At 43.9% G+C, this 13796-nt stretch overlaps 1 protein-coding gene across 1 annotated transcript in view; it reads left to right on the forward strand.

Moving 5' to 3' along the window:
• The first annotated feature begins 11644 nt into the window (after positions 1 to 11644).
• The window catches only part of STMN4 (stathmin 4), a 34630-nt gene continuing 32478 nt past the window's right edge, over positions 11645 to 13796 (forward strand). Inside the window, exon 1 of the mRNA XM_043989713.1 lies at positions 11645 to 11876. The gene's annotated coding sequence lies outside the window, so the exon portion shown is untranslated. The remainder of the gene's footprint in view (positions 11877 to 13796) is intronic.

The raw sequence follows: 13796 nt of genomic DNA on the forward strand, positions 1-13796 counted from the left end.
AGGAAGGAAGGAAGGAAGGAAGGAAGGAAGGAAGGAAGGAAGGAAGGAAGGAAGGAAGGAAGGAAGGAAGGAAGGAAGGAAGGAAGGAAGGAAGGAAGGAAGGAAGGAAGGAAGGAAAAAGGAAAGGAGTGATGGAATGAGCAAGGAAGGAAGGAGTTTGCTAACATTTAGAACTATCCCAAAGTGGAATGGGCTTGCCTTGGCAGGGAGTGGGCTCTCCTTTGTTGGAGGTCTTTAAATAAAGTCTGGATAAATACTTTTGGGGATAAGTTGTAGTAAAGATTCCTTTTGAGGCAGGGTTTGAACTAAAGGGCCACTGAAATACTTTTCATATCTGAAATTCTGTGATCCTTAGAATCCTAAAACGTTAGTTTTTTAAAAGGACCTCAAAGATCTTCTAATCCACCCTCCTTGTTTCACAGAAGAGGAAACTGAAGGCTTGAAGAGGTAAATCAATCTGGTCAAGGCCACAGCAGCTAGTCCCTGGCAGAGCCTGACTTGTTGTTGGCCTCTGTTAGATGAGGAGAAGTCACTGAATACTTCTTCCATACAGTGAGATTACTTGTGTGGGTATTGTAGAACTGAGGCTCACAGGGGAAAGGGAGCATTTGAAAAGAAAGACAGTGACTTTACCTCCCTAGGGCCTCAGTTTCTTTTTTTCTTTTCTTTTTTTTTTTTTTTAGTGAGGCAGTTGGGGTTAAGTGACTTGCCTGGAATCACACAGCTAGTAAGTGTTAAGTGTCTGAGGCCGAATTTGAATTCAGGTACTCCTGACTCCAGGTGCTCTATCCACTGTGCCACCTAGCTGCCCCAAGGGCCTCAATTTCTTTATCTGTCAACCTGAAGAGGTTGGAATAGATATCCTCTGAGGTCTTTTCTAGCTCTAAATCTATGATTTATGATCTCCTTTTTACCAAAAAGTAGTGAACCATAGGCATGGAATTAGACATGTTGTTAGACAAGGCCATTGTATTTATACTTCTTTGTTAAGAGAGATGATGGGGGTGGGGGGAAGAGACAGTAAAACATCAATAAAACATTTAAATATGGAAGTATATTTATATACTATAGAGGTATATTTAATAAGTATTATAGATAAGTACATATATATATATACACACACACATCCAGGAGGACAGATGGCTGTGTCTATAGTGCCCTCTGCTCCACAAAGAGTTAACCAACTCCTGATTTTGACTCACACACCTCCCCCAGTGAGGAGGGAGGAACTGACTTATCATTGGAAGTTGATGACATCATGCCCATAGGCAGAGCCAATGACGGCTCACCAGCTTGGGAATCTTCCAGGGGAGCTGGATGCATTCTGTCTGGCCCAGCTGTGAAGTGTTCTCATTCCGGAAAGTTGCTCATCCTGTAGCTGGGATGAGGAGGGAACAGACAGAGTTCCCTCTTCCAATCTCTCGGGGCAGGTACACTTCCCATGACATACATGTGGAGGGCTACTACATAACAAGTGAAATGGGATCCACTGGTGGATCCTGTCCTTAGGTGACCTGGTACATAGTGCCCTCCTACCCTCCCAGTGCCTGAGCAGCAGAAAGGCATTTTGAATAGCTGTAGGCACCAGGTTAGGGTGACACTGCCGGTCATCCTCCTCCCCATTCTCTTGCAGGTGTTTCAAATGTTATCAAAGTTTGGCGGGCCTAAGGGAGAGGATGACGTAAGGGTGAACTGGGAATTTCAGGTCCAAATTCAAGCAATAAGTATTTATTAAACAGCCACTATGTGCCACACACTGTGTTAGGATCTGGGAATAAAAAGGGAAAGGGATTAGACCTGTGATTCAATTGGTATAGGCTACTCCTTAGGGGAGGAAACTCTCTTCCATGGTAAGTTCTCTGCAATATGTAGTCTTACGTGGCTGCCCAAAACACTGAGTGACAGATCGAATCAGTGGCTCAGGGTATATGACCCTGCCTGAAGTCTAGCAGGGCTTGAGGCCAGGGCTTCCTGACTAGGTGCTGGGGGAACAAGGACAAAAATGAAACAGAGCTTACATAGGGGGTGGGGAGAGAGGAGAGGAAATGAGACAAGCAGAGACAAAGAGAGGCAGACAGAGAAAGGGGAGAGAAAGAGAGAAAAACAGAAAAACAGAAAGGAGAGGGAGACAGGTAAAAGGAGAGACAGAAGAGAGGGAAGGAAGGAGGAAAGAAGGGGAGGTGAGACAGAAAGAAAGAGACAATATAAGTGCAAAGTATTTGGGGGGAGACACCAGTCACTGGAGGATCAGTCCCCAGCAAAGGCTTTGGGTAGGATATAGCATTTGAGCAGGACTTTGAAGGTTACTAGGGGTTCTAAAAGCAAGGCAGTAGGGCAGCTAGGTGGAGCAGTGGATAAAGCACCGGCCCTGGATTCAGGAGGACCTGAGTTCAAATTTGGCTTCAGACACTTGACACATACTAGCTGTGTGACCCTAGGCAAGTCACTTAACCCCCATTAACCTGCAAAAAAACAAACAACAAAAAACAAAAAAGGCAGTGAGTGCATCCCAGCCATGCTGTAGTGGACAGAGAGCTGGCCTTGGAGTCTGGAAAACCAGGGTTCAATTCCTACCTTAGACCCTACTAGCCATATGAGCCTGGGCAAGTCACTTTTCAGTCCAACGGTCTAAAGTTATGTTACAACACAATCACAGCTTGGTACATGGAGAGAGAGTTGGCTCATCAGATATTCCCTTTACTGATGAAAACCCAGGTCAATACAATTTCTAAACATGGCTAAGACAGCTTTAGATATGCCAGGGGCTGTCCCCTCTGGTATACTCTCCTTTAGTAGGCTTCACTCTAACTCTAGCCAGGTGAAGCCTGATGATTCTGACTGGACCAATCAAGACAGCTGCCTCTGGGTTCCTGGCTGCACCAGGGCTTGGCCAGACCCCTATCTCTTTGTGCACAGCAAGTTCTCCTTGTTAGCATTTCCTGAGAGCAAACTTCAAAGACAAAAGCAAGTCGTGCCTTATGCATATTGCATTGGTTAACTGAGAATGACAGGAGCGGCTTTTCAGAGGTGGAAGCACCTAGAGAATATCTGAGCTAACCCACAGGTTTTACAGGTGAGGAACTGAGGCCCCAAGGGGCAAAATCACTTGCCCAAGGTTCACCTCTGCTAGTTAATGGCAGGCCCAGAAGCAGAACCCAGGTTCCTAATTTCAAATTCATTGCTCTTTGCCCTATACAATGACCCTCTGACAGAGAGTAACAAGGTGTAATAGAAAGAATGCTGGATTTGTAACTATCAAATCCCAGAATCTCATCTGTCCCTGAAAAAGAGTTCTGGTTAAAGAAACCTTCCTTCCCCCAATGACAGCCTCCCTGGCCACCCTTGCTGGCACTGGTTGCACCTTCACTCATTCCCCTTGGCTCACTGCTTGAGGCAGGAGAGTTAGAATACTCCTTGCTCCCCATTGCCACTTCCATATTCTCCCCCTTCCTCCATCGGTTACTTCTCTTTCTTTGAGGTTTAAGCTATCCCTATCCACCGCCCAATCAAGATTGTGGTAGCTGTTGTTGTCTTCAGAGGCCCAGGTTATCCTCCTTCCTTCCTCAATGAGTCTGATAACTGGCTTACAATTTTTCTCTCCTCCCCAACTCCTGCCCTTATACTTGGGGATTTCAACACACATATTGACTCTCCTTCAAATACCCTAACCATTCAGTTCCTCAACCTACTCACCTCCTATGAGTTACTCCAACAACCCCACCCCAACCACATAGAGATGATCATACTCATGATCTTGACATCACCCACAAATATATACAACCTCCATGTTCAAGGATTCTGAAGTCCCCTTATCTGACAATAGACTATTGGCTTTTCCCCTCTCCCTCTGCCTTCCCTTATGTAACCCTACTTTTCACCTACACCCTCAACCCCTCAGACCATCACCCCTTCACTACCCACTCTCTTCTCTTCTCCCCCTTTTGACCCCTTGGTGAACCAATTCGACTCTTCACTGTCCTCCTCTCTTCAGTCCCCATCACCCTAGGCCCTGCCAACTTCAGTCTCAGGTCATTCTTACCATTCCCTACCTTTACTCCTACACATGTGTTGCTGAATTAAGGTGAAGAATCCATTCAACCCTTCAGACTGGATCCATTACAAATTTATGTTATATGATCTTAACTGGGCTGTCACTGCTGATAGGCAATATTACTATGCCTCCCTTATCAACTTACTATCCCTATTTCCACAGCAGGTCTTCTGAAACTTATCAAGCCTCCTCAAACCTCCCATAACTCCTCCCTGCCCAACTCTCATTTGAGAACTTCCCCTCATATTTTACAGAAAAAAAATTGAGGCCACTTGCCATGAACTCCCTCTTCTCTCTTCCTCATCTATCACGCTGGTACCTTTTGCCACTTTCTCCTTCAACACTGTTTCACATGATGAATGACCTTACTCCTTACCAAGGCTAACCCCTCTATTAGTTCAAGTGATACTATTCCATCCTGTCTCCTTGAACAGGTTGTCCCCACTGTAATCCTCACTCTCATTTATTTTCAATCAGTTTCTCCCTCTCTCCTGGCTCATTTTCTGCTGCCTACAAATATGTCCATGTCTCTCCTGGCCTAAAAACAACTCACTTGACCCTTCCATCCCCAATCCCTATCATCCTATATCTCTTCTGTCCTTTGTAGCTAAACTCCTCAAAAAAGGCATCCACAATAGGTATCTACACTTTCTTTCCTCTCATTCTCTTCTTAACCCCTTACAATCTGACTCTCAACCTCTGAAACTGCTCTCTCCAAAGTTCCTGATGATCTCTTAGTTACCAAATCCAATGGCCTTTTCTCAAACCTCATTTTCCTTGGCCTTTCTGCAGTCTTTGTCACTGTTGATCCCTCTCTCCTCCTTGATTATCAGGTCACCACTCTCTTCTGGTTCTCCTCCTGCCTATCTGACTGCACCTTCTCCATCTCTTTTGCCGCACGCCCCCTCCAGGTCACACCCTCTAATGGCAGGTATTCCTCAGGGTTCTGTTCTGTGCCTTTTCTTTTCCTTCTATACCAAAGCTTCTTAAACTGTGGGTTGCAACCCCGTACGGGGACTGTAACTGAATGTGGGGATCGTGAAAAATTTGGCAACAGTAAAAGGTTTTGGATACCTATTTTACATACATATATATTTGGGGTCACATAAAAATTTCTCTAGCAAAAAGGGGTCACAAGTGGAAAAGTTTAAGAAGTCCTGTTCTATACCACTTCACTTAAGTGATTTCATCAGCTCCCAGGGGTTTAATCGCCATCTCTATGCTAATGAATCTCAAATCCACCTTTCTGCCCTAATCTCTCTGCTAACCTCCAAACCCACATCTCCAAATGCCTTTCAGATATTTCAAACTAGATGTTAAGCAGACATCTTAAACTCAATAAATTCAAAACAGAACTCATCTTTCTCCCTAAACCCTCCCTCCTACCTACTTTCCCTAGTACATTGAAGAGCAACACCATCCTCCCATCCCTCATGCTTGCAACCTAGGAGTCATCCTGACTTCCTCACTATCTCTCAGCCCAACCCCCCATCCAATATGTTGCCAAGACCTGTCAATTTCACCTTTGCAAATATGCCCCCTTCTCTCCTTTTACTCCACCACCCCTCTAGTCAGACTCTCATGACTTCTGCCTTGATTATTACCATCAGCCCACTGGTGGGTCTGCCTGCCTCTAATCTCTCTCTCCCCACTCCAATCCCTCCTCCATTCAACCACTAAAGTGCTTTTCCTAAAGTTCAGATCTGATCATGTCACTCCCCCTACTCACTAAACTCCAATAGCTTCCTATTGCCTCCAGGAGCAAATACAAAATTCTCTATTTAGATTCAAAGCCCTTCATATCCTAGTCCCCTCCCACCTTTTGAGTCTTCTTATACCTTACTCCTGGACAATTACTCTTTGATCCAGTGACACTGGCATCCTGGCTGTTCCACAAACAAGACCCTTCATCTCTCAGTTACAGGCATTTTCTCTGGCTGTCCCCTATTCTCCCTCCTCTGCTCCAACCACTGACCTCCTGACTTCCTTTAAGTCCCAACTAAAACCCCACCTTCTCCAGGAAGCCTCCCCCAACACCTCTTAATTCCAGCATCTTCCCTCTGTTAATTATTTCCTCTTCATCCTATCTATAGCTTGCTTTGTATATATTTGTTTGCATGTTGTCTTCCGCGTTAGATTATAAACCCTGTGTCTTTTGCCTCTTTTTTGTAACATCATGGCTTAGCACAGTGCCTGGCACATTGTTTATTGATTGATTAATTAGTAGTATATGTTATTAGATGCAATGTCTCTAAACAGTCATCCAAGCCCTTCCTTGAAGACCTCTATTGGGAGCAGGGAACAGGAGGGAAGACCTATAGCTGCTGCCCATTCTACTCTTGGTTACTTAAAAGTTTTATGAAGTTTTACATTATATTAAACTGAAATACACCACCTTATAACTTCTATCCATTGCTTCTGGTTCTACTCTCCAGGGCCAAACCAAACAAATCTAATCCTTCCATCTGACAAACCTTCAAATTCTTGAAGACAGCTATCATGCCCCACTTATGTTCTCTTTTCTCCAGGCTAAATGCCACCAGATCCTCCAACCAATTTTCCTAGGGAATGATCATAAGCCCTTCACTAAACTGCCTCTCCAGCCCCAGATGCTCTTCAAATCACTGACAAATGGTCTCTATGGCAACTGACCATTCTCAAGATATGCCCAAGACCCATAGACTTGAACTCAAATCCCTGCTCCACTATAAACTACCTAGAAAACTCTCTACCTATGTAGATCTCAATTTCCTCATCTGCAAAAATGGAAGAATTGGTATAGGTCCTACCTTCTTAAACTGTGGGTCACAACACCATATGGGGTTGTGTAATTGAATGTGGGTGTTGGGAAAAATTTGGCAACAGTGAAAGTGATGTAGGAGACAAAGAAAGGGTTAACAGACAAACTTAAGACCTGAGCTCTAATTTCGATCTGAGCTCCAAAAGGGGCTATAACTTACATATCCCAGGTCCAAAAGGGATTAATGGATAATATAGTTCTTGAGCCTTCATTAATACAAGTCAGGGCCTAGGTTCTTGTTACCCACATTAATCACCACCCATAACAAGAACATAAAGAGGCAGGTCATAGAAACCTTAACTATAACAAAGACATAGAGACAGCTTATAGAAATCTTAATTGATAAATATGTTGATGCCCAGAGACTGGGCCTGGGAATGAAACATTCTGACCTTGGGAAGTTGAGGTAACATGCGCAGAAAATTTGTCCCCAGATTCACCTTTTGACGTGTAAACCCCCAAAACACACCTCCATGGAAAAAGGTACCCACCTCGGGGGTTGGCTTAAGCCCCCAGGAACTCCAAATTAGGATAAGCCCTCCCCTGTACCTCCCAAAGGTGGAGATTATTATAATGAGGACAGGCCCTCCCCTGTACCTCCCTAAAGTGGAAATTATTATGAGACTGATAATGAATTTATCCATACTATAAATGAAACTGTCTTTTCTTTCCCTATTCAAGAGACACCTCCATAGTACTCTTCCTGTGTTTACTCACAGTATTGCAATAAAACTTGGGAAACTGAGTCACTGAGTCTTGTAATTCTTTTGGAATGACTCACCATCAATCTGATCACATTAATTTCCCATCCCACATCAAAAGGTTATGTATACCTCTTTTACATACGTATATACCCAGGGTTGCATAAAAATTTCTCGAGAGAAAAGGGATCATAAGTGGGAAATGTTTAAGAAGCTCTCGTGTAGAGCACTTTATTTTAACCTTCTTTGTGTCATGGAAATAGCATGTGGTGAAGCCCTTCTCAGAATGTTTTTCAATAATTGAAGGAAATACATATTAGGGGGCGGCTAGGTGGCGCAGTGGATAAAGCACCGGCCCTGGATTCAGGAGTACCTGAGTTCAAATCCGGCCTCAGACACTTGACACTTACTAGCTGTGTGACCCTGGGCAAGTCACTTAACCCCCATTGCCCCGCAAAAAAAAAAAAAAAAGAAAGAAATACTTATTAAATTTTAGTTAGAGATTAGTAGGAAAAGAATCCATGGACTCCAAGTTTAGAAACCCTTATCTAGTTGATCAGCCCTAGATCCACTGTGCACCCATCATATCTCTGGAGGTTCAATCTACTGTCCTGCTCTTAGAATCATACACCATCTGCCACTCAGTATCATGCACTCTCCAAACCCAATGCAGCACAGAGGTTCTTGGGAAAGTTTTAGGAATAGACGTTGGCAAAAAGACAGCTGTCCTGGTCTGCAGCTTTGGTATCCCAGTCTTGCTCTCACTATCCAGGAAAAGGCATTGAGGGGGAGAAGACATTTTAGAAAGGAGATAACCTCCTGCTCAGCTCTGGCTTCCTCACCAACACCACGGTATAGGAGGAACATCAGAGGTCAGATGGTGCCCCAATGTAATGATGGACTACTCTCCCAATATGTTTCTTTTGCCTTCTTACATTTTACTATTTTTACTTTTATTCTTTACTTTTACTATTGCTCATTGTCTATTCCCCCCAGTAGAACTCTTCTTTGTAACAAATAATAATTAAGCAAAATCTGTGAATACATTGGTTATGTCTGAAACTGTTTGCCTTGTTCCATACCTGTAGTCTACCACTTCTCTGAGAGATAAGAGACTTGATTTATCATCTGTCCTTTGAAGTTAATATTGGTCATTGCACTGGTCAGAGTTGGGAATTCTTTCAATGTCGTTTCCCTTTATATTAGTGTAGTTAGAGAGTAAATCATGTCCCAATTCAGCTTATTTCACTGCATTACTTCACACAAGTCTTTCCATGTTTCTCTGAATTCTTCATGTTCATCATTTCTGTTGTTGCTGTTCAGTTATTTTTCAATCATGTCTGCCTCTTCTTGACCCCACTTGGGGTTTTCTTGACAAAGATACTGGAGTGACTTGCCATTTCCTTCTCCAGCTCATTTTACATATGAGGAAACTGAGTCAAACAGGATTAAGTGACTTGCCCAGGGTCACACAGCTAGTAAGTGTCTGAGACTGGATTTGAACTTATGAAGATGTTAGGCCTGGTGCTACCTAGCTGCCCTTCATTTCTTATAACACAATAATATTCTGTTGTATTTATATACTATAATTTGTTCAGTCATTCCCCTGACTGATAAACTCATACTTTCCCTTCTATTCTTTGTCCAAAGGGTGTTTTGGAGTAATTAGGAGCTCTGAAGATATCTTCCTAAAGATGCAGTGGTAGCTAGGTTCTCAGAACTGCCTTCTGAAGTACATTTAACCTTTAAGTTACCAGAAACACAGCACTAATAGTACTATTTTAACCACACCTAACTACCATTTATAGCAGTTTCTAGGTCAGGTGGTACGGTATTTAGGAACATTGGTACTGAAGTTAGATAATCCTAGATGTGAGCTCTCATATATGTAAGCTGTGTGACCCTAGGCAAATTGCTTAACCTCTCTGAGCCTCACATTCCTCAATTGTAAAATAGGACTAAAAATACTTGCCCTACCTACATATCTCACATGATCATTAAGTAGAAAGTTCTTTGTAAAGCTAAAGGTGCTATATAGATACACAGGGCTTGTATGACCTTGGTTTATTCTACTCTCTGCCTTTCTTGACTCTGGGTTTTAAAGACTCCCTAGGTATGTTATTATGATTGCTAGAAAATGAATGCTCTCTATTTCTAACTCTAGGCCCTAGAAACTTAGCAGGGGTGAGGGCAGCAGCAACACCTCCCCTCCCCCCTCAACAGTGAACACTCTAGATTGATGAAGTAGGACAGACTATGAAATACTTCTGGTTGCCAGTATTCCCCACTAGGACTTGAACATTCCTCTCTGAGTGATTGCTAAGCTGATGGTTGTAAGTCTAGAACCACAGATGGCTACTTGGCATCCTAGTTAAACAATAACTTACATATTTCCTCTTTTTACATGTCAAAGTCAGCAAAAGCATTCATAGGATTCTTTCTCCTATACATTAGGGGGACATATGTCCCATACATAGACAAAGTAAATAATTTAAGCCCCCCCACCATTGCAAGATGGGATCTACCCCTCTGCCAAATCCTGGATTGATTTGGCCATGGTCTTCTGAGCAACATCCCTCAAATACACACTGCTATCTTCCACCCACTACCACACCCCTGGCATAGCCTACTACCCACTTGCCAAGGTCTCTCATTCAGACCTCTTGTGGCTCCCTAAACATTTAAAAGTCTCAACTCTGGTTGATTGAGAGAAGTTTCTATTTTCCCAGTATATTTTAGGCATTTTTTTTTACCACTCTCTAGTCCTAAAGTCATTCTAGACTTCTCTTGCTTTTCTGTGAGCTAAGGGCAGTTATCATGGGAACACAGAGGTCATTTACAGATGAGTAAACTGAGGCCCAGAGAGGTAAGTGATGCCATGATCTCGAAGATGGTAAATATTAGAGGTGAGAAGAATGGGGTACAGATCTGTGAGCCCTCCAAGATGGTATGTTGCTAAGTACCAGGGTTTTTTGGGTGGGAGAAGCAACAAGATCTCTCACAGGACTGAGAAGTGACTTGCCCAGGCTCATACAGCTAGTAGGGTCTAAGGTAGGAATCGAACCCTGGTTTTCCTGACTCCAAGGCCAGCTCTCTGTCCACTACAGCATGGCTGGGATGCACTCACTGCCTTGTTTGTTTTTTGTTGTTGTTTGTTTTTTTGCAGGTCAATGGGGGTTAAGTGACTTACCCAGGGTAACACAGCTAGTATGTGTCAAGTGTCTAAAACCAAATTTGAACTCGGATCCTCCTGAATCCAGGGCCGGTGCTTTATCCACTGCTCCACCTAGCTGCCCTACTGCCTTGTTTTTAGAACTCCCATTCCCCATCTTCCACCCCCACATCCCCCCCCCCATGCCCACATCATCATCAGACTCATCTTTAGAGGTCAGTATGATCTCAGTCTGGTGTAAACAGCAGCCTCTCTTATCAAAACCAATTCTATGAGATGTTTCTATGACCCACTTGTAAACCTTGTGAGTGCACCTAATAAGTTGAATTGAAGGCAGTTATAGCACATGATATTGGATCTTGGAGGGAACTTAAAAATCTGGTCACATTCCACTCTTCACTTTACAAATGAAGAAATAGAGGCTCAGAGAAATAAAAGGGATTTCCCCAAGGCCACACTGCTTGCTTAAGGTAGAACTGGGACAAGAACTGGGTGCTCCTGTCTCCCATTCCAGTGTTATTCCTGCTTTGACTTCTTGATCCTGATAAGGGGGGAAACCTGTGTTTAATCACAGTACTAAGCCAGTCCCACTTTTCCTTTATCTTTCCTTGTGCCTCCAGAGCAAAGATTTATGCCCTCCCTTCAGTGCTGCCTATATATCTGGAAGCGGGGCATCAAAAAATCCCAGTATCTATATTTAGAGTTCATCTGTTCTCATTCCTCTTCTATATTTTATCCTCTCCCACCCCCAGATTTGCAAAAGAGCCCAAACTTTTCTATATCATTCATCATTCACCCTCCGTGGCTGCTTCAGAGCTAATAATCCCTCCATTCCTTCCCATGACCACTCCCACTTCCCATCTTCTTCCCCACCCTCACCTCTGCTGCCCCAGCACCCCGTACAACCTAGAAAATAGGTTCTTTGTGTGACATCATCCTCTAGCTCCCCGGCTCTCCAAGAGTTACTTAGGCAATCCCTGCTCCTCCAGAAGATACTGTCCAATTGCCAAGCAACCTGCAGCTGTCCAATCACAGCACTCGGAGATGATGTCATGTTGAGAGCCGAACAGTGGTGCTGATGTTGAGAGAAGCCCAGAGCACCACTAATTGAGGGAGTGAGGAAGCAAGCAGCTCACCACTAACTGGGTTGGGGTAAGTAGAAAACAAATACCAATGCTTAGGGCATCTCTAAAAAAAAATTAAGTCATAGGAGAGGTTGGAGGGAGGTGGGTTCTAGGCAAGCAAATAGCACAGTAAGTCCATTATGTTGCTTTTAGTTCACTCATTCCATTAAACTTTGTTGGATTCTTGGAGCAGTGGGAAGTGTCAGGGATAAGATAATGAGTATCCGTAGAGGGAAAAGCTTAGGTTCCAACCTTTGTCCCCATTCTGGAGCAAGGGGTGAAGTCACTTGGGGCCAGAGATTGGGATTTCTTTAATTTCTTGTGACCATGAGGGATTTTTGCACAGAAAGCATTATTGAAGCGAGAAAAAGATTTAGTTGAAAGTCTACCCTTGTCATCAATCCTGTTCCCCCTCCCACACCTTTTCCGATCCCCTTACTACTTCTTTCACCTATCTAGCCTCACCCATTAGCTCTCTTTCTGTTCCTCTGCTCCCTTTTTCTCTTCCCTTTTCCCCTCCTATTTTTTCCTCTCCTGTCTCCTTTTCTCTAGCTTTGTCCTACATTACTTTTCTACCTGGCTTTCCCTCCGTAGTAGTGGCTTTTCTTTCTTCCCACCCCCTTACCCCACCCCAGCCAGAGGGCAACCTGCCCCTACATGTGGAATGACCCCTGTAGGTTCCACACTTTTAGGGACCACGCCCCCACAGCTTCACTCCAGCAGGAATGAGCACCCCACCTCTGATCTCACTGCCCCAACCATCAGTAGGGGTATTATAGGTGTGTTACCAGAAAAGCAAGAATGTCCAGCTATGGGATACAGGAGACACGTGGCCAGGCTTTCTTTGTTCTACTCCCCCTGTACAAACCCTCACTGTACAAAAATGGAGCATCTCTGATTCCTTTTCAGAGTCTGAAATGCTTCTGAAGGATGTCCCTGAGTGCCCTCTTGGGGGTATCCTGTGGAGGAATGTCCCAGGGTTAGGAGCTTTCACTTGGAAGACCTCCCTCTCCCAGCTGGGCTCCAACAGCATTCTGGATTGAGAAGCCCCCAGCTTTCCCTTCCTCAAGGACTCTGCCTTTTTCTATTCCCTTGGACAGTCTTAGCAGAGAATCCCAAGACAAAATGACCTGTTAGATGGGAATGACTGGAGCCAAATTGTATGAGCTCTCAGAGTCATGTGGAGCTGCTATAGGTTAAGGTGGTGAGAGAATAAGGGAATTTTGACTCACCTAGAGAAGACAGAGTTGGCTCAACTCTGGAGATAGTATAGCCATCTCTGGGGAAAGGCAGCCATCTCTACACCAGTTAAATTGCTTTGAGGAATGAGATCATCCTAGTTAAATAAAGGAGGAAGCCATGATGTGAATGTTTTCCCTAGGTTAGAGTTGGAGTGCCAGACACCCCACCCCACCCCACCCCCATCCTGCCCCGTAAAAGTAAGATCTTTGGCAGGGAAGGGAATATATCACTTTTGTCTTTATATCCTCAGTGCTTAGTATGTGGTGCCTGGTATATAGTAGGTGCTTAATAAATTTGTTTATTGATTAAGGGGAAAATAAGTCTGACCTCAAAACCTGCCTGTCACTCCCACTCCCAAACAGCCCAAAGAGGGGCTAGTCCATATCCACCTCATGCTTAAGTGTTGATCTCTACATCCTTCTGAAACCTACACTTAACTAGTCAAATAAGAATTAAAACTCTCTCCTGTCACCTCAGAATTACACCTCTGCAGTTCAATAATATCTTTGTTATTTGTGGTCCTTTCCTGACCACCTGACAACTTGTCCAATCATTAGGAAACTGTAGGATTGCTGCCCAGCCTCAACAAGGAATATTTCAATAGAGGGAGCCATCATCCTCACAAGTCTATTTCTACTCAATATAAGGAAGAACTTTCTAACTAGAACTGTAACTAAGGCAGAGCAACTAGGGCTTTGTCCTAGGT

The sequence above is a fragment of the Dromiciops gliroides genome, chromosome 2, assembly GCF_019393635.1.
Source record: "Dromiciops gliroides isolate mDroGli1 chromosome 2, mDroGli1.pri, whole genome shotgun sequence".
Taxonomy (NCBI): domain Eukaryota; kingdom Metazoa; phylum Chordata; class Mammalia; order Microbiotheria; family Microbiotheriidae; genus Dromiciops; species Dromiciops gliroides.